We start from the raw sequence: 6642 nt of genomic DNA, 5'->3' as shown, positions 1-6642 counted from the left end.
AATACCTCTTAAGCTCTACTCAGAGATGCTGGTTAGACTAGTTCAACAGTGAAGGAAAAGGATATGTACAAAGGACTGAAATACATCCTTAAAATTTTTGTCTAAAAGGTAAGATGTTGAGATGCCTGGGTGGCTCAGTCAGTTGAGCATCCGACTCTTGATTTCAGCTCAGGTCATGATCCCAGGATCATGGGATTGAGCCCCGCATCAGGCTCTGCACTGAGCATTGAGCCTGCTTAGGATTCTCTCTCTCTCTCTCTCTCTCTCTCTCTCTCTCTCTCTCTCTTTCACACACATACACACACACACACACACACACACACACACACACACACACACACTGCCCCTCTCCTTTGCTCTCTCTCTCTCTGTCTCAGAAAAAAAAAATAATAGCATTTAAAATAAATAAAAGGTTAGGTGTAAGGAAGGACTCTTTAAATCTTCATTAAAATAGAGAACTTTGAAAAGTTCATTGACATTCTTCCAAGCATTAAAATCAAGTTCTAATTTATCCTCTTGAGTGAAGTGAAAGAAAATAAGATTTTGAGATAAGAAATTACGTTAGAAAAATATAAATTTTATTGACTGGGTCAATCCATATTTTTAAAAGTCATATTAGTATCAAGCTATAATAATTTCAAGTACTGGTTCATAGATCATAGACCATCATTTCTTGACCTTTTGGCTAAGATCAAGTGTAAAGATCATAGATAGACCAATGGGACAGAGTGGCCAGAAAAAGACCAAACTATGTGTGAAATGTGGTAAAAGATAAAGCTAGCATCTTAAAGCAGCAGGGGGAAAGATGGCTTAGTTAATAAGTGGTGTTGTGACACTTGGATAGCCATCTGGAAAAAATTAACTTGGCCCTGTGATCTCACATAGGGAGAAAACCTATATACATCCATTTCTAAAAACGAACAAACCTATAATTAGGGCTACAGTGGCTCTTAAGTGTATGAGAAGAGGCCCAATCTGCTTCATAGTAAGAATACTGTGCTCTTAGTTATAAAGATAAGTAAATGCCAGGAGCACAGTGACCACAGTCAATACTGTTTTGTATAGTCGGAACTTCCTATGAGGGTAGAGCATTAATATTCTCACCATAACATCAGCAGCAAAATGGTGGTTTTGTGAGGTGAAAGTAACTAACCTTATTGTGGTAATCATGTTGCAATGCATACATGTATCAAATGGCACATCTGTGCATGTAGCGCCTGGGTGGATTAGTTGGTTAAGCCTCTGACTTCAGCTCAGGTCATGATCTTGAGATTCATGAGTTTGAGCCTTGCATCAGGCTCTATGCTGACAGCTCAGACCTGGAGACTGCTTCTGTGTCTCCCTCTCTCTCACTGTCCCCTGCTCACACTGTCTCTCAAAATGAATAAACGTTAAACATTTTTTTAAAAACTTGTACACCCATGCAGTTATATGTCAGTGATATCTCAATAAAACTGGGCGGGGTGGGGGGGAACCACTCAGACACTTTTTTTTGAATGTTTATTTTTGAAAGAGGATCCAAAGCAGGCTCTGTGCTGACAGCAGTGAGCCCGATGTCCACAAACCACGAGATTGGTCTGAGCTGAAATGGGATGCTCATCCAATTGAGCCACTCAGATGCCCCTCAGACACTTTTTCAAAATCAGACTGAGCAAAGATCAAATAGCTAACATTCTGTGCTGGCCAGGTGTGGGGTACAGACCCAGCCGTGACAGCAGGTGCTGTGCACGCTAGTACAACCTCCACGGAGGGCAAGACGACACTGCTTTCCTAAAATAAAAACTGCATGCACCCTTTGAATCAAGTAACCCACTTCAGGGAGATTTTTCTACAGATATACTTGCCAAAGTTTGAAATGGCGTCCATCCAAGGACATTATTGGCAGCATCTTTGCTGTAACAAAACCACCTCTCTGCACCTCAGCTTGGGACCACTGACTTAAATGTATTATGGCGCAGCCATACAATGGAATATGTGGCAGCCGTTACAAAGTTCTATATGAACTACAGGAACTGCAGTGAAAAGATCTTTGAGATAGGTTGTTAAATAAAAGTAGCAATATGCAGAACAAAGTTATCTCCTTTGCTACCAACTGTGTTTAGAAAGCGGGGAGCAATTTACCTGCAGTGTTTCTCTGGAAGGACACAGAGTTTGGTAACTGCTGTTGGCTCTGGGAGGAAACTGGGTGGGGGGATAGATAGGGTAGAAGGCAGTTACTTTTCACTGTGCAGGCTTTTGAGGTTTGTACCATGTGCTACCAAAACCAAAATAAAACCCCCAAAACCACACACATTTAATCACCAAAATAGTTTGGTATCTACTGGATATCACTCACAGGATAAAGCAACCACAACCACCTCACCTCCCTTCTTCTCTCCAACATTTACACACAGGGTAACTAGCTGAGTACATAGCTGACCATGTATCATCGGGAAAAGAATTGCCCTTTATAACCCAAACACTGACGGAAGTCATTTCACTTTAAAGTGGTGTCATATCTGCTATGGGTTTCAGCAAGTATTTGTTGGAAAGGGTGGGGATCACTTGTTTATTAATCTAACGCACATTTGTTGACACTGCTATGTGCTGAGGTCGGTGCTGGACCAAATCCTTGACACTGCGCTCACAGCCTAGTTAGGGAACTGCACACACAAACGAGTCTGGGGTGCCAGGAGCTATGGGGGGGCATGTTTCTGCAGAGTAAGGTGGGGGGAGATAGATGAGGCTGGAGATTCCACCGGTTTGGCTGTGAAGGGTCCTGAAGGCCTTGCTTTCCATTGCTGGCCAAGGGGAGCCACTGAAGGGTTTTACTACACAGGTGAGTGCCATGGCTGGATCTGTGGGGTGGACAAAGTCACTGGTGGCTGGAGTGGGAGGTGGCCTGGAGGGGACCAGACAGATGGTGAAAGAGTCTGGAGCAATTCACCAGGGGAACCCTGACATAGCCTCGCCTATAAATATTTATAACCTATTATTTCCTATCACAATGGCTAGAAATGGTGACATCAGGCAACAGTGAGGCAATGCTGTACCTTGGTCAAAGTATATTGCTGAAATAAATTAGCAATTGAACCTTATGTGGTTAAACAGTTTTTTCCAACTTTGGAATTTCTTAGTCACTGCAAGGAAAATTGGGAAAGAACAAACTAACTGGAAACTTTTCCAATATTTATGCTCTGGTAGAATTATGCTTCAAAGTTTGAAGTATGAAACCTGACACCTGTTAATAGCTGTTTGGAGTGTTTAGAAGCTCACTGCACTGGCTGATCAGGGCCTGGTCCCACCTCTTCCTAAGGAAGCCCATCTTGCTAACTCCTGATTCTGGGTTCTACCCACGCTTTTTTTTTTTTTTTTTTTTTTTTTAAGTTTATTTATTTATTTTGCGAGAGAGAGCACAAGCAGTGGGGGGGCAGAGAGAGAGGGAGACAGAATTCCAAGCAGGCTCTGCACTGTCAGCGTGAAGCCCAATGTAGGGCTCAGTCTCATGAACCATGAGATCAAGACCTGAGCAGAAATCAAGAGTCAGACACTTAACCCACTGAGCCCCCCAGGTGCCCCTCCACCCACACCTTCTTAAAGGCTCTTAACCAGCCCCAGCTAGTTCCTACCTCTGAGCTACACAGTCCACTGCTGGAATGTCCAAACCTCTTTGCATGTCTCACTCAACTATGCTTTGTGTCTCTTGTCGATTAATTCTAGTGAGGCCTGATGCACCCACCCAATCTACAGCTGGGCCTCTCAGGCTCTTTCATAGTACCCCATCTGTTTATATACTCATCCCACATACGATTATTTTGCTAACTATTTGTTTTCATTTTGCAAAACATGTCTTCTGTATTAATTTTTTTCTTAACATTTATTTATTTTTGAGAGAGAGAGTGTAAGCAGGGAAGAGGCAGAAAGGGAGACAGGGAATCTGAAAGGGAGACAGGATTCGGCTCCAAGCTGTCAGCACAGAGCCCGACATGGGGCTCAAACTCAGAAATGGTGAGATCATGATCTGAGCCAAAGTCGGGCGCTTAACTGACTGAGCCACTCGGGCGCCCGTCTTCTGTATTTAAAGCGGTAACTAGAAGCATGTATAACCACCATGTACTATGCTTGGCAGAAACTATTAATGGCTATTGCTCTGTTTCTCTGGCTGCCAGCCTTGGCTTTCTGCTTTTGGAATACCTCCAGAAGGGCGTTCCTAGTAATCACTCATTTGGCCTGCATCCAGGACCTGCCATGGTTATCAGGCTGTGCCCATGAGATGTCCCAGGGCAGATGCTTGTTTGTGAAAACACGGTTCTTGCTCTTAGGTTGGAGGAGTGCCCTGAACCCCTTTCCACCTTCCAGTCCAGGGCGGAAGAAAGGTCTCCTCCTGGAAGTGGGCATGGAAGACCATGCTTGAGCCACTGTTGCAAGACTGGGGACTTGCTACACTTGCTCCTTAGCCTTCCACTGGTTAACAACCACATCAGCCCCACCGGCACTCTGGAGCCAAGAAGCCCTCTAGGGTGGGCTAGAATGCTTCCATGAAGAAGGGGGCTGAGTGCAGCAGGTAGGCGGGGTGTCCTAGAGCTACACTGCCTGACTCAAGTCCTTGAATCATGGTACCAGCTGTGCAAACTCAACACATTTTTAAACCTCTTTGTTCAACTTCAAGTGGGGATGAGGCAGTCTCACCTAATTGTGAGGATTAAGTGAGTTAATATACACAGAGTACTTACAATAGTACCTGGCATGAGGTACATTCTCAAATGTCAACTGTCATCCCCGGTGACTGGGAATCTTTATATTCCACAGCTTGAACACTACGGTTTCTGGGGCCAGAAAGGTTTGGATGGTCACTGTGGTAACTAGGACCAGATCAGCCATACGAATATAAAAACACTCAGAAGCACTACTTTCTGGCCACGTCTTAGTAGATAACCACACAACACAAATGCAGTTTGTACCTCTTAGAACACTGTGTATTTTTCTCATTTATTTTCAGAAAGACATGTTCTATGGCAACAGTTTTTAAGAATGGTGAGGGGCGGTAGACAGGGCAGCACACAGAATGGGGAAGCACACTCCCCAACGACCAAATCCTGGCACTTGCCAAGGATGACCATTATGAACACAATGGAGACGTTTGTGGGTGACAGGAAACAATCAAACCTTGTGTTTTCTCCTCACTTCATGAACTGGTATAAAAATACTAAAAGCAAAAATATTACCAAAAATATATTTGGCAGGAGTTGAGGTGGGCCAGGAAGCTGGGACCCCTCCTACTGTGGGCTAGAGCAGGGTGGAGTGTTTTGTTTCTACATTGCCTTGCTGGCTAATCCAGTAGGACAGAGTACCAAGGAGATAAGGCAGGAAAGGAGAGGGATGAAGACAGCTGGAGGCTATGCACTCTTCGACTAAATTCATGTTTAAAGGAATTAAGTTGCTTTCTCAACCAAAGACACATGCAGTTAGGGCTGTTTTGTTCCAACACTCCAAGGCTCAGGCACAGTAACCTGGAAGCCTGAATCTGCTGAGAAGCAAGGCCCCATTCCCTCTAGAAGCAGTTGCTGAGAAAGGAGGAAAGCAGCGTCTTGGGCAGACACTGCTAACGGAACTAGGCCAACTCAGGTGGGGAGGGAGAACCCAGGTGCAAAATCTACAAGCTGGAGACAGGAAGACCTGATAAGAAATCATTCGGGGAGTTTCAAAGGGTAAATCAGAGCGATTATTTCCCAAGAGCTGGCAGTTTCAGGGGTTGTTCACAGGAGCCCAGGACAGTGAAGAATTTAACACCTAGGTGCTAATCCTCTTCTCAAAAACACTCCCTCTGGGCAGAGTGGAACTGGCACTTCCACAGTAGGCCAGGAGAGCTCTGACGTGGGAGGTCGGATCTAGGTCTGCTTCTCTGACTCCTCTCTTTCTATAGTCCAGGCGAGGGCATGGGGAGACTGGCTCATTCATTACCTTGCGATGGCACAGTCATGGGTGTGCTGGGAAGTCTGAGCACTAAGTAGGGCAGGGAGTAATCTCAGATCGAGGGCCTTTAGGCTGCACAGGTTCCGGTGCAGGAACAGCAGTTGGAGCCGTCACTGGAAGGAATGAGGCGCTTAACAGGCAGCAGGTCTTGGCCCTGACTCAGCTGCAGGCACGTGACAAGTGGCAGAAGCTCTCATTAAGAACACACAAAATGAACAAAAGGCCCAGCTGGACAATGTTCCACCAGGATTAAGAGGATGATCATTAAGACCAGGCAGGCCATGTGGACAGTACTAAAGGCAGGGATCTGTGGCATTTGAGTACAGTTTTCCAAGTTTATTGTGGAATTTGGGATTGCTAGCCCTGTGAGGCTGTAGACGAACATGTGTGGCCCAGGGTACAAATAGCTCCAAGCAACCTCCTAAAATGCTGCTTCACCTGCAGCCTAATGGGGGAGAAAGTATGAGTTACTGATCACTTGCCCACACTAGTGGCCTTCATTCAACAGAAGCTGAATTTAGAGAACTTAGGCTTTAAAGCTGCTAGAAGCTTCCGGGTCTGTTTTCAACTTGGGAGACCACTGATTCCGCCAGGATATAGACTATCCTCTTCTGTAACTTGGGAGTCGAGGTGCAGCCTTTGTGGGGCCAGTGGGCTGCCTGACTTGATGGAGAGCACCCCCACAGATCA

The sequence above is a fragment of the Panthera onca genome, chromosome A1 (genome assembly GCF_046562875.1).
Source record: "Panthera onca isolate mPanOnc1 chromosome A1, mPanOnc1 haplotype 2, whole genome shotgun sequence".
NCBI lineage: Eukaryota > Metazoa > Chordata > Mammalia > Carnivora > Felidae > Panthera > Panthera onca.
The sequence above is the reverse complement of the archived record's forward strand: the minus strand, read 5'-3'. Positions refer to the sequence as shown.